Consider the following 15,239-nt stretch of genomic DNA (forward strand, 5'->3'; position numbering starts at 1 on the left):
TCACCAGTCCTGGTGCTAGATCTCAGGGCATGGGCACTGTCCTTGAGCTTTCTCAAGGTTAGCTAGCACTCTACCACTTGAGCCACAGCATGGCTTAAGGCTTTTTCTGTGTATGTGGTACGGAGGAATCGAACCCAGGGCTTTGCACATGCTTAGCAAGCACTCTACCACTGGGCCTAACTCCTAGCCCCTGGAATTGAGTTGTATCATTAATTTTATGCAGCCTGCATAAAATACGTGAGTACTAACAAATCATAAACAGTTTTAGCAGAAACTACTGTGAGACCACCTCCAAAGGGAGTGAATTCAGTTAACGAGCCCAAAGATTTGGTAATCAGTAATCTTTTCCCTGAATCTTGTAAGTGTGTTTGTTGTTGGTGGTGGTGGTTGTAGTTCCTGAACTCAAGGCTTACTCACTGTCCCCGAGCTTTTTTGCTCAAGGCTAAGCCCTCTACCACTTGGAGCCACAGCACCACTCTGAGTTTCTGATTTTTTTTTTCTAGAAATGTACTCAATACCTGACTTATGTAACTCTAACCTCTCTGTACATCATCTTTACGATAAAAAGAACGGAAATGTCTCGTTTTTTTTTTTTTTTTGGCCCCTTTCTCTTTCTGGCCCCCGCTCGCTCCTGCCCCGCTCGCTCCGGCCCCGCTCGCTCCGGCCACCACTCGGTTGGGCTCTGTTCACTTCAGCTCAGCTCGCTTCTTTCGCTCTCTGTCGCCGTCGCAGTCTTGTCTCTGCCACTTTTCCGGTTTGGTTGTGTCTCGTCTCTGCCACTTCCGGCTTGGTTGTGTATGTGGGATACCGAGGAATCGAACCCGGGTCTTTGTGCATGCTAGTCAAGCACTTTAACCGCTAGGCCAAACTCCCGGGCCCAAATGTCTCGGTTTATAATAGGTGCTGTGACGGGAACTAGGGTTCTGCAGGAGGTGAAGATCTTTCTTAGGAGGTGAAAATTGACTGGAGATATAAAAGGGGAAAATGATTTAACCAAGAAACAGTGGAAGAAAGGATTCCAGGTGGTTTCAGTGTTTTACAACAGAGGGTTTATAGTGGAGGAAAAGGTGATGTGACTTTTTTTTATTAAGTTTTTATTAACACTGAATTTTTACATCATTTTTCAAATGTCATGTTCTACAAGTTTTCAAGAAAGGAATCGCCATAATTAAAGATAAGAGTGTTATGGACTTTACTTCCTGGGTTGGCTTTGAACCAGGATCTTTGGATCTCAGCCTTCCTGTAGCTAGGATTACAGGCATGAGCCATCCATACACAGCATAAGTGTGTCTTAATCAAAGTAGATTATAATAAAACGGATTCCTTTTTCCTAGAAAGTATTACATGAGTTCTTATTAAGTCCAGGTCATATTGACAATAATTAATGAGCCATACCAGTTTCATTTTGTTGCTTGTCTACTTAAGAGATCCATGCTAATTTTAAGTGAAATTTTCAGATGGAGTTTTTCTTTTTTTCTTTTCTTTTCTTTTTTTGCCAGTCCTGGGCTTGAGCTCAGGGCCTGAGCACTGTCCTTGGACTTTCTCAAGGCTAGAGCTCTACCACTTGAGCCTCAGCACCACTTCTGGCTTTTTTCTAGGTATGTGGTACCAAGGAATCGAACCCGGGTCTTCATGCATGCTAGGCAAGCACTTTAACCACTAGGCCAAACTCCCGGCCCCTCATGATGGAGTTTTTCTATAGTTATTGTACATGATAAAGATAGAACTGGGTATGGTGGCGCATGCCTGCGAGCTGCGCAGAAGTTGAGATTAGAAGGGCCATGGTTAAAGGCCAGCCTCGGCAACAAGTGATCACACATGAATATGTGTCCTGCTTTAAACCTGAAGTCCACTGTTCACGTCCTTCAGTTCCCTTGCAGCGCTTGTCCCTGTTGGCCAGGACTCACTGGCTAGCCTCCCACCCTACCAACCTCCCCCCCCCCCCCAAGAATTGCCAGTTGTATTTTCATGCAGTCCCACAGTCCTAGGACCTTTTCTGGTTGAGTCACCTTCCTTCTTGCATCTTTAGCACTTCCTTTCTCCTCTTCATTTCCATCTGACGTTAGTTCCTGTATGGTAAAAATGAAAACAGTAGAAGTGGTGCTGTGACTCAAGTGATAGAGCACTAGCCTTGAGCTGAAGAGCTCAGGGACAATACCCAGGCCCAGAGTTCAAGTTGCACAACCAAAAAAACCAAAAAACAAACAGGAGAGAACTTTTATATGTGCCTTGCATCTTTCTGTATTCCTGCTGTTTTCTGCTGTTCTGTTATCATTCCTGTTCTTCCTCCATCAAGGACATTGCCTTGCTTCAGTATCTAGCTTGTTCTGCTTGCCTCCTGCCTGTAAGCTGAAGCATCTTCCCACTCCTGAATTCTATCAGCTGAAATAGCTCCCATCTGTTTTAAAAACAAAAAAATTCCCCAGCAGCACATCTTTCTTTGGTAAGATATTTTTATTGTTTGTTTGCCAATCCTGGGGCTTGAACTCAGGGCCTGAGAGCTGTTCTTGGGCTTTCTCAAAGCTAATGCTCTACCACTTGAGCCACAGCACCACTTTTGACTTTTTCTATGTATGTGGTACTGAAGAATCGAACCTGGGTCTTCATGCATGCTAGGCAAGCACTCTACCACTAGGCCAAACTCCTAGCCCCGATAATACATATTTTTTGAAGGACACACACGTGGTGTGTGTGTGTGTGTGTGTGTGTGTGTGTGTGTGTGTGTATTTGGTTAACAGTTACTCTTGTTTTTTGGTCAGATGTGAGGCTTGAACTCCTGGGCTTGGGTGCTGTCCCTTTGAGCCACAGTGCCACTTCTTGTTTCCTGGTGTTGTTGAGTATAAGTTTCACAGACTTTCCTGTTCATACTGGTTTTGAACACAATCTTACATCTCAGCCTCTTTAGTAGCTAGGATTACAAGTATGAGTCACTGGCTAACAGTAACTATCTCTGAATCCATCACTGAGCCTTTCTCCCCTTCCATTCTATCATAGCTTCTCCTCCTCTTTTTTTTTTCTGGTCATGGGACTTGAACTCTGTGCCTTGGTGCTGTCCTTGAGAGCTTCATCTCAAGGCTAGTGCTCTAATACATTGAGCTACAGCACTGTTTCTGGTTTTTCTTTTTTCTGTAGTTTAATTGGAGATAAAAGTTTCACAGACTTTTGTGCCAGGGGTGGCTTTGAACCTTGAGTCTCAGGTCTCAGCCTCATGAGCCACTGGCACTGGAGCTCATTGCTGTTCTTCTTGAGATAGAGGCTGTGGCAGTGTCTAACATGATTGGTGAGCCTCTGGGGCAGTACTGCTTATCTTGAGTTTCTTTTGTGGTTCCTTTTTGTTGCCCCAGCATTTATAAAGGAGACAGTATTCCAGGGCTCTATTTTAGATTTCTTCTAAATTTATATTTAGTGTCTTGTGATCTCATCCTACCTAGTGAGAATTATCATATAATTAAAACTGAAAATCGACTGGCTCTTTTCTTTCTTCCTTTTTTCTTTTTGGTTGTTTGGGCAGCTTGAACTCTGGGCCTTGGCGCTGTCCTTGAGCACTTCAGCTCAAAGCTACCACTCTGCCACTTTAGCCACAGCACCATGGTCAGTTCTGGTGGTTAATTGGAGATAGAGTTTCATGGACTTTAGTGCCCGGGCTGGCTTTGAAACCGTAATCCTCAGATTTCAGACTCATAAGTGTCTAGGATCACAGGCGTGAGCCACCAGCGCCTCATTTTTCTTTTTAAGATTGGATCCTATTTAATCAGTGTGCAGAGCAAGGCTGTGGACCACAGGTGGAGCTCCCTGTGCCACATCTGGTCGTAGCTGCATCGAGTCTAGGGAGGATGTCCCTCCAAGGGGAGTCTGAGGTTGGCTCAGGGGTTTGGGGCCTCGAGATGTCCCTATTGCCCTAGTATATCTACTTATTCTTTGGTATACAGCAGGTACTAAGAGGTACTTCTTGGATCTGTTGAGTGAGGGGTGGCAGAATGGCAGCCAAGACCACTGGAATTAGTCTCTTTTCTAGTTCTCCTTCTGCTTCCTTCACAATAGAGCAAGCAGGATTCTTTCTAAGATGAAATCCAATCACTATATTCAGGACTCTTAGTTTATTCCTGTATCATAGAGAATAAAGCCAAAATTCTCACAGTGCCTACAAAACAAGACCTCTCATCCTAATTCAAATTCTGCTGGTTTCTTGGTAGTGCAGTTCTGCAGCTACCTAGGTCTCCTCAAGGTTGCTTGACTCCACTAAGCATAGTTTGCTCTAGTGCAGGAGCCCAGCATTTACACAGTGGCTTGCTCATTCTGGGCACTCAGGTTTATTACTCTTGCTTTTGTTAACATATGAATACATGCTACGGTAGCTATAAAAGCAGTACAGGCTGTGGTAGAGTACTTGCCTAGCATGCATGAAGCTCTGATTCCTTAGTACCATACAGAAAAAAGCTGGAAGTGGAAGCTCAAATGGTTAGAGTGCTAGCCTTGAGCAGAAAGTGTCCAAGGACAGTGCCCAGGCCCCGAGTTCAAGCCCTAGAATTGGCAAAAAAAAAAAAAAAAAAAGTATTTGAATTTCACCTAAAACAAGGTAGTCTTAGAAAAACTATATTTACAATACAATTAAATACAGTACACAATATTGGACAGTAAACAACTTTGTTACTGTATTTTTTTTTCCCAGTTCTGGTGCTTGACCTCAGGGCCTGAGCACTGACCTTAGGCTTTCTCAAGGCTAGAGCTCTACCACTTGAGCTACAGCACCACTTGCAGCTTTTTTTTCTGTGTATGTGGTATTGAGGAATTGAGCTCTTCGTGAATGCTAGGAGAACACTCTACCACTAGGCGAAACTCCTGGCCCTTGTTATTTTTTATATTTACTTATCATCATTTGAATATATGTGTGTATACACATATATTTCCATTCCATTTTTTTGTACTGAGTTGTGGTTTTCTTTGGGGGGTGTTGTGGGGCTTGAACTCAGGGCCTAGGTGCTGTCCTTAAGCTTTTTTTGCTCAAGGCTAGCTTTCTACCACTTTGAACCAGAGTTTCAATTCCAATTTTTGAGGTAGTTGAGTGGAGATAGTCTCACAAACTTTCTTATTTCTTACCCAGTCTGGCTTCAAACCGTGATCTTAGATCTCAGCCTCCTAAGTAGTTAGGTTTTTTTTTTTTTTGGTGGGAGGGGCAGTCCTGGGGCTTGAACTCAGGGCTTGGGCATTGTCCTTGGGCTTTCTCAAGGCTACCACTCTACCCCTTGAGCCATAGCACCATTTCTAGCCTTTTCTGTGTATGTGGTATCGAGGAATTGAACCCAGGGCCTTTTGCATGCTAGGCAAGCACTCTACCACTCGGCCAACCTCCTGGCCCCTGTGCTAGGTAATTTTGAAATAGGGTGTCAAGTCTTGCCGAGCCAGGAACCTGGATTGTGATCCATGTTTCCCATCCTGTCTGGGTCTGGCTTTTTTTCCTCCTGAGCTATGGGAATCTCTTGATGTTCCTGCCTTCATTGGCCTGGAATTGTGATGTTCATGTTTCTACTGATCTCTCAGCCTTCCTTCCACACAGTTGAGATGACAGACACTTGCCACTTCTATCAGTTATTGGTAGAGAGTAAGTTTCATTAGGAAGCCTGGTCTGGCCTCTAATGTCAGTCCTTTTGATCACAGCCTCCCATGGGCCTTGAATTACAAGAATGAGCCATCAGTATGTGGCTGTAATAGTACCATAGAAGAAGGCTAATTCTGCTGTTTGATATGTAAAATGGGGAGGAGCTGGCTACTTGGTGGGTCGTGCCTATAATCCTAGCTACTCAGGAGACTGAAATCTGAGGATTTCAGTTTGAAGCCAGCTCAGGCAGAAAAATCCCAGGATACTTACCTCCAATTAACTAGCAAAAAGCTAGACATGGAGATGAGGCCCAAGTGGCAGAGTGTCACTTGAGTGTGACAAAGCCAAGCAAGAGCTTTCGCCCTGAGTTCAAGCCCCTTACTTGTACACCTTTCCAAAAATGGGGGAGGAAAAGGATAAACATGGGAACATAGGAAATACTTGTCTTAAAACTAATCATAACTACCTTTAACTGTTCATTGCATGAGACAGTACTCTGATTTTTCAGCCAAAAGAGCCTTTCTTATGAAGTCTTGTACTGATTAAAACATGGTTGTATGGTTTGGTCACAAATGTGACCAAAGCTGTGACCTCTGGTGATCAAGAAGTTGAAATTGGCAAATAGTTGTAGGTGCCCTTAGGCTGTTGACTGCTGCTGTACAATCTTCACATCTGGTGACAGTTTGACCACTGCAGCTGATTCTAGTCATGCTTTCAGTCACTGCTTACTGCTTAAATCAGCCCCAAGAAGACACAGCTCCCATCTCATTTCTGCTTTCCTGCTCCTCTTTCTCACACAATCTTATTTGCATTCCAAATGCTAATTCTAGGGAAACATCTAGAATATGACCCTTATGTTTTTTTAAAGCCTTTCTGTTCCTGAGGTTCAGGAAGGTATGTGTAGGGAGTGGTACAGATGAATGCTGAGGGCTACTTGACTAACCCAAGGATCTGACATTCAGAAGCCCTCTGCTTACCATGTGATAATATTGCATAAAGCTAGTTAGGTTGAGACAGATTAGATCAGAATATCTTCCTTTATTGCAAACCACTAATTTTTTAATGTTGTTTCCATAAAGTGGTATGCCAGTTCTAATATTTTCAGTTGGAAAGAAATTGGTGTTTATAGAAACTTTTTTGGGGCAGGCGGAGGTGAGGGCGCTGGTCTTGGGGCTAGAACTCTGGGCCTGGCCATTGTCCCTGATCTTCTTTTGCTCAAGGTGAGCATTCTACTGCTTGAGCCACAGCACCACTTTCAGCTTTTTTGAGATAAGAGTCTCAGATTTTTCTGCTGGCTTTGAACCATGATCCTCAGATCTTAGCCTCCTGAGTAGCTAGGATTATAATAGGTGTGAGCCACCAATGGATGCCTTGGAAACTTATTTTATGGTGTATTTCCCTGTGATTGAATAGGTAAAATATTGCTAGTGGATGAAATTGTAAAAGCTTCTTTCTCTCTAGTTGCTGATTTTTTTTTTTTTTTTTGTCATGGGGCATGAACTCAGGGCCTGGGTACTGTCTTTTGGTCCAGGCTAGTGCACTACCACTTTGTTGTTTTTTTTTTGTTTTGTTTTGTTTTTGCCAGTCCTGGGCTTGAGCTCAGGGCCTGAGCACTGTCCTTGGACTTTCTGAAGGCTAGAGCTCTACCACTTGAGCCTCAGCCCCACTTCCGGCTTTTTTCTATGTATGTGGTACCGAGGAATCGAACCCGGGTCTTCATGCATGCTAGGCAAGCACTTTAACCACTAGGCCAAACTCCCGGCCCTGCACTACCACTTTGATCCACAGTGACACTTCCAGTTTTCTGTTAGTTGGAGATGAGAGTCTCATGGACTTTTTTTTTCCCTCATGGACTTTTGAGCTGGCATCAAATCTTCAGATTTCACCCTCCTGAGTAGCTAGGATTATAAGTGTGAGCCACCAGTGCCCAGCCTGTTTTTATCTATCTATCTATCTATCTGTCTGTCTGTCTGTCTATCTTTTGCCAGTCCTGGGCCTTGAACTCAGAACCTGGGCACTGTCCTTGGATACTTTGCTCAAAGCTAGTTTTCTGCCACTTGAGCCACAGCACCGCTTCCTGCTTTCTCTGTGTATGTGCTACCCAGGAATTGAACCTAGGGCTTTGTACATGCTAGGCAAGCACTCTACCACTAGGCTACACTCCTATTTCTTTATACACTTTTAAAGCAGTCACATAGAAAAATGGTGCTCATTTTTTTTTTTAAATCATCCCATCAGGCAGACCTAAAAATAGTTGGTAGAAGCTTTATGTTCTACATACTGAAGTATCTTTCTGTGTCACTGCTCCCTAAAAACAGAATTTCCTGCCTAGAGATATTTATCTTCAGAGGTCATTACATGTGAGTTGACTCAAAAGGACCACTGACAAGTCCCTGTACAACTACTGTATGCTAAAAACAAAAAGAGTACCACTGATAATTGGCTTAAGATCAACCTTACGATTTCTCTTACCAATTTAAAAAGGAAATCTGTTTTTGTTTTTTTTTTTTTTTTTTTTTTTTTTGTTGGGGGAGGTCAGTGATGGAGCTTGAACTCGTTGTGGGGGGAGGTCGGTGATGGAGCTTGAACTCCGTCATGGAGCTTGAACTCGGTCTGGGCACTGTCCCTGAGCTCTTTAGTTCAAGGCTACCACCCTACCCCTTGAGCTACAGCCTCATTTCCTATTTTCTAGTGATTAATTGGAGATAAGAGTTTCATGTTCTTTAGTGCCCAGGCTGGCTTTGAACCGCAATGCTGCGATCTTAGCTTTCTGAGTAGCTAGGATTACAAGCCACTGTGCCCGGCAAAAATGAAATCTATTTTAAGTGACAATTTCACTGTGATTCCAAAACCTTAAATGGCCTTTTATCAATAGTGTGTATAGTAATAGATTAAGATGTACATGTGATCCCATCTACTTTGAGATGGGCAGTTGGAGAATTCTAGACTAGTCTGAGCATCGTAGGGACATCATATCTCAGAACAGCAATAAAAATTTGTATTAGTTGGGCTGTCAAATGTCAGACTGTGTAAAACACTTAACACTAAAGGTTGAGAATTGTATTCTTTTTTTTTTTTTGCCAGTCCTGGGCTTGAGCTCAGGGCCTGAGCACTGTCCTTGAACTTTCTCAAGGCTAAAGCTCTACCACTTGAGCCTCAGCACCATTCCGGCTTTTTTGTGTGTGTGTGTGTGGGGGGGAGGTTGGTCACTGTCCCTGAGCTCTTCAGCTCAAGGCTAGCACTCTACTACTTTGAGCCACAACTTCACTTCTGGTTTTCTGGTAATTAATTGGAAATAAGAGTCTTGCCCCAGCTGTATTTGATCTGTGATTCTCTGAGCTCAGCCCCCTAAGAAGCCAGGATTACAGATGTGAGCCATTGGTGCCCGGCTCATTTTTTTATATTTCAGATAATTTAGAGAGATTATATTTAGAGGGGTTATTAAAAGGTTTGTGCAATGTATTATCCAGGTGCTGGTGGCTCATACCTATAATCCTAGCTACTCAAGAGGCTGAGACCTAGAGGAGCAAAGTTCAAACTCAGCCTAGGTAAGCAGAAAAAGTCAGACTCCAGATTTAATTAACTGATAAAATGCCAGACTTGGAGGTGTGGCTCAAGTGGTAGAGTGCATGGGGAAGCGAGAGATTTATGCAGTTAGAGAACAGTAAAGATTTTGACCTGTGTTTTGCTTGGAGGCCTGTGTTCTCTCACTGCTCTGGGCTTCTCCATTGTGCCTTGCTGCCATGGTTGAAGGATTGTTCCACTTGCAAGGTGAATTCTTAGACCCTCTCTTCAAAAGAGACTGTCTGGAAATGTTAAGATACTCAAGCTCTTGGACTCTGTAAGCAAATAAGCACTCCACCTCTGAGCCATACTGCTTACTTCATGCTTTTAAAGTTCACTTTGCATATCATAGCTGCCTTGGGAATTAAGAATTCAAACATATCTTTGGTGTTTTTTTTTGTTTTTGTTTTTTCTATAATACCATATATACATCTGTCACCTCTGCATCTTCTCTCTGTCTGGTGCCAGTCCTGCGGCTGGAACTCAGGGCCTGGGGCACTGTCCTTGGACTTTTTTGCTCAAGTCTGGTTCTCTACTACTTGAGCTACTGTTCCACTCCACATCTGGCTTTTTAATTGTTAATTGGAGATAAGACTCTTATCTGCCCACCCTGGCTTTGTACATTGATTCTAAGATATCAGTCTGCTGAATAGCTAGAAATACAATGGTGGCCAGCTTGGTATTATATTTTGGAGACTAAAATTCTGTCTCTGTTGTCTGTCAGGGACACGGTAAAGTTTGTGTTTTCTGAAATGTAGTTCCTAGAAGTAGTTGTTGTTTTTTTTTTTTTGTTTGTTTTTTGTTTGTTTTTGGTTGGTTGTGGGGCTTGAACTATGGGCCTGGGCCCTGTCTCTGAGGTCTTCAGCTCAAGGCTACTGCTCTGCCATTTGAGCCACAGTGCCACTATTGGTTTTCTGGAGGTTAATTGGAGATAAGAGTCTCATGGACTGGCTTTGAACCTCGATCCTCGATCCTCAGATCTCAGCCTCCTGATTAGCTAGGATTACAGGCATGAGCCACTGCTCCCAGCATGAAATCCTTATTCTTTATGACTAAATTAACGTGTTGCTATGTCACCATAGCTACAAATTAAAAGTTAATTCTACTTACAGCCATTCAGTGGCATTCTATAAACCAACCTCCCCCCCTCCCTCCTCCTCTCTCCCTCCCCCTCTCTCCCTCCCCCCTTCCCTCTCAGAGCTCTACCACTTGAGCCTTAGCACCACTTCTGGCTTTTTTTCTATGTATGTGGTACGGAGGAATCAAACCCAGGTCTTTGTGCATGCTAGGCAAGTACTCTATTACTAGGCTCAACCCCTGGTCTATCTCTGAGCTTTTACTCAAGGCTAGCACTGTGCCACTTGGGCCATAGTGCCACTTGTGGCTTTTTCTGTTGCTGTAGATTCGAACCCAGGGCTTCGTGAAGGCTGGGCAAGTACTCTAACCTTAGGCCACACTCCCATATACTTTTTTTTTTTTTTTTTTTTGCCAGTTCTCAGGGCCTGGGCACTGTCCTTGGACACTTTTTGCTCAAGGATAGCATTCTGCCACTTGAGTCACAGTGCCACTTCTGGCTTTTTCTGTGTATGTGGTTCCAGGGAATTGAACCCAGGGTTTTGTGCATGCTAGGCGATCACATTACCACAAGGCCACGCTGGCTCCAAATACTTTCTTAAAATTCAGTTTTCTATAAATTCAGTAATACAGCCATGAAGCATGGTCATCTGTGCCTAGCTATATATCTTTGTGCTGGTCCTGGGGCTTGAACTCGGGTCTTTTTTGCTCAAGGCTGGTGCTTTACTACTTGAGCCACTGTTCTGCTTCTGGGTTTTTTTGTGCTTAATTGGCAGTGAGTCTTATTTTCCTGCTCATGGCTGGTTTTGAACCATAACCCTCAAATCTCAAATCTCCTGAGTCCCTACGATCCCATGAGCTGTTGGTGCCTGATGTATACATTTTATTTTTAAAGTTCTAACACATGAATTTTATCTGCATAGTGATGCATCTGGAAAGACTATCAACTGGTTATAGAAAAAGATAGTAACTTTGGAGATGGAAAAGCAATCAGGAAACACAAAGGTATTAACAGTCTCTTGGTTTGGGGATCATACGACTCATTTCTGATTCTACTGTTTTCCTATTCTAACTTGGTAGCATTTTTCTAGGGGACCCTATAAGTAGATAATTCAGGAAGTAGGTCTTAAGTTATTAGATTTTGGATTGACTCAGGTTAGAAATACTTGAAAATAATTGCCATCTAAGGGGCTATCCTATGCTTATACAGTTGGTGGCCTTACGTCAGGTCTACCAAGTGATTGCAATACTTACCATGACAGTGGTGGTTGGTGTTTGTTGTTACTGTATGTCCTCACATAATTTGAGTGAAGAAATCACAAGGTACCCTATGTGGTTTTGACTAAGCTGGGTTTTCTGAGCAGCACTAAAAAAAAAATTGTTTCAGTCTCAGAAGACAGATGACACACTTCTATAAATTCCCATAAGAGAAGCCATTTCTTTTTTTATATATTTTTTATTGTAATTAATAGAAGGGTTACATTATATTCACTGGATAGAAGGTGCATTATTTCACATACATTGATACCCTTTCTCATGTCTTGGTCCCCCTTCCCTTCCCCCCCACCCCTCATCTTGATTTATCACCCTTCCCTATCCAATTTCAAATAACCAAATACGCATTTATCCAATATATCAGATAAAGTGAAATACTGTAACAATATGAGATAACGAAGGGACAGCAAAAGAGATGAGAGATAACATAGTACATTAAGGACAACAATCACTCATTATGTAGCTTTTGTTTTTATATCCTAGAGGTCCTTTCATTTAGCGTTATACTGTATGGCGTTATGTATGTAGGTTTTGCTCTATTGCAGATCTCTGCTAGGAGAGCCCACGGTTTCTATTGATTATGACAAACGAGGGAAACCACTGAGCCTGTGTTCCTTTGAGTTTGGCTTACTTCACTTAATATGATTTTTTCTAAGTCTTTCCATTTTCTTACAAATGGGGCGATGTCGTTCTTTCTGACAGCAGCATAGAATTCCATTGTGTATAAATACCACATTTTGTTGATCTACTCATCAACTGAGGGACTTCTGGGTTGGTTCCATATCTTTGCTATGGTAAATAGTGCTGCAATGAACATTGTTGTGCTAGTGGATTTAGTATGTCCTTGTTTCTGGATGGTTGGGTAAATGCCAAGTAGTGGAATTGCTGGTCATAGGGGAGCTCTATGTTTAGTCTTTTGAGGAACTGCCATACTGCTTTCCATAGTGGTTGAACGAGTTTGCACTCCCACCAACTGTGTAGTAGTGATCCCTCCTGGCCATATCCCCTCCAGCATCTGTTATTAGATTTTTTGATCCTGCCATTCTAACTGGAGTGAGATGGAATCTTAGAGTTGTTTTGATTTGCATTTCTTTTATGACCAGAGATGTCGAGCATTTCTTCACGTGTCTATAGGCCATTTTTGTTTCTTCTTCAGAGAAGACTCTCTTTGAAGTCTTTGGCCCATCTTTTAATGGGATGGTTGTTACTTTGGAGATAAGTTTTGGAGTGATTCAATTTTTTGAGTTGTTGATATATTTTAGATATGAGGCCTTTGTCTGTTGTATGGTTAGTGAAGATCATCTCCCATTCTGTAGGTGAAGAAGCCATTTCTTATGTCTGGCATAATGGTACACATCTGTAATCCTAGCTATTTGGGAGGCAGGAAGAGAAGGATCATAGTTGGAGACTAGCCTAAGCCAAAAGCACAGTATCTTATCTAAAAACAAACTAAAGCAGAGCATTGGTTTGGCAATTTAAAACCCCAGTACCATTTAAAAAAAAGTAATCACTCATAAGATAATTTTCTGCAAGTAAGTATAATTTCTTTTTTTCTTTTCTTTTTTGGCCAGTCCTGGGACTTAAACTCAGCCTGGGCACTCTCCTTGAGCTTTCTCAAGGCTAGCCCTCTACCAGTTGAGGCACAGCACCATTTCCAGCTGCTCTGTATTGTGTACCAGGGAATTGAACCCAGGGATTTGTATATGCTCGGTAGGCACTCTATCACTAAGGTATACTCCCAATTCCAGCTTAATTTTTTTTTTGTCGGTTGTGGGACTTGAACTCTGGGCCTGGGCACTGCCCCTGAGCTCTTCAGCTCAAGTCTACTGCCTTACCCCTGAGTCTGGGCACTGTCCTTGAGCTCTTCAGCTCAAGGCTACCCCCCTACCCTTGAGCCAAGCCCCACTTTCCATTTTCTAGTGGTTAATTGAAGGTAAGAGTCTCAGGTCCTTTTGTGCCCAGGCTGGCTTTGAACCTTGATCCTCATGTCAGCCTCTTGAGTAGCGAGAGGAGTAAGCCACCATGCCTGGCTTTGTCCTTTAGCTGTTTTATGCAAGGTTAGTGCTCTACTACTTGAGGCACAGCTATACTTAATGGTTTTCTGATGGCTAATTGGAGATAAGAATCACAGGGACTTTCCTGCCTGAGCTGGCTTTGAATTGTGATCCTCAGATCTCAGCCTCCCAAGTAGCTAGGATTCTAGAAATGAGCCATTGTTATCCAACACTAGCTTTCTTTTTAAAGACAGCCTTCCATATCCACAGGTTTGCATTTGAGGATTTAACCAACCATGGATCAAAATTGTGGCAGATTATTGTGTTCTGAACAGGTTCAGAATCCTTTCCTTAAACAGTACGGTTATGCTGAGTGCAGTGGCTCACGCCTGTAATCCTAGCTACTCAGGAGGCTGACATCTGAGGAGTGTTGTTCAAAGCCAGCCTGGGCACTAAAGTCCGTGACACTGTTATCTCCAATTAAACACTAGAAAACCGTAAGTGGCACTCTGGCTCAAGGGGTAGGGTGGTAGCCTTGAGCTGAAGAGATCAGGGACAATGCCCAGGCCCAGAGTTTAAGTTCTACCACCGACTGAAAAAAACCCCAAAACCAAACAGTACAGTTATTCAAATATTTACATATCATTTGCACTGTAACAAGGTATGATAAATAATCCAGAGATGATTAAAGTATGTGAGAGGATGGACTAATATGCAGAGATTTTACTTACTTTAGGGAGGCGGTTCTGGACTTCTGCCACTTGAGCCAAGCCTCTAGCCCTAGGTTGTGTTTAAGTATCAGCTTATTATTATTTTTATTATTATTTTTCCTGTCCCGGGGCTTCAACTAAGGGCCTGGGCACTATTCCTGATCTTCTTTTGCCCAAGGCTAGCACTCTGCCACTTGAGCCACAGCACCACTTTGGGCTTTTTCTGTTTTTGTGTTACTGAGGAATCTAACTCCGAACTTCATGCATGCCAGGCTAACACTACCAATGAGCCACATTCCCAGTCCCTCAAACTCTTACGTAAGTGACTTCCACCCTATCCCTGGAGCCACAGCCCCACTTCTGGTTTTCTAGTGATTAATTGGAGATAAGACTCTCATGTTCTTTAGTGCCAGGGCTGACGTTGAACCACGATCCTCAGATCTCGGCCTCCTGAATAGCTAGGATTACAGGCATGAGCCACTGCACCCGGCAGCATTCCTGTATTTTGTACAGGGTAGGGGGTGGGTCTTGCAAACAAACTCCACGATACTGAGGGGTTAGTGCACAAAGCATGTTTCTTCATTGTTGATATGCATTTTGTTGGTTATACCTTTTGGCTATTAGGAATAGTGCTAGTACAAACATGCTTTGCACATATCTCTTTAAAACTTTTTACTTCTGACTATATATCTGAAATGGTATTACCAATCATATTCTTATTCTTTAGTTTTTGAGGAACAGTGGTAGTGTTTTCCATAGCAGTTTGCACTATTGTACAGTTCTAGGCAATGTGTAGTTTAGCCCATCTTGGGGCTTGAACTCAGGGCCAGGGCACTGTCCCTGAGCTTTTGCTCTCTCAGTTGAGCCACAGTACTACTTCTGGCTTTTTTTTATTTATGTGGTATTGAGGAATCCAACCCAGGGCTTCATGCATGATAGGCAAGCACTCTACCATGAAGTCACATTCCCAGCCTTTATTTTTTCTTAAATTATGAAGGAATTACAGACTAACTACACTTAACTATA

General features: G+C 42.9%; 1 protein-coding gene across 2 annotated transcripts in view; it reads left to right on the forward strand.

The window, feature by feature from the left end:
- Cdc42se2 (CDC42 small effector 2) overlaps positions 1 to 15,239 on the forward strand; it is a 55,343-nt gene that overhangs the window by 2,794 nt on the left and 37,310 nt on the right. The gene's annotated exons all lie outside the window — the stretch shown is intronic.

This window comes from Megascapheus bottae, chromosome 29, assembly GCF_031878675.1.
Source record: "Megascapheus bottae isolate mThoBot1 chromosome 29, mThoBot2.hap1, whole genome shotgun sequence".
In the NCBI taxonomy this organism is placed as follows: Eukaryota; Metazoa; Chordata; class Mammalia; order Rodentia; family Geomyidae; genus Megascapheus; species Megascapheus bottae.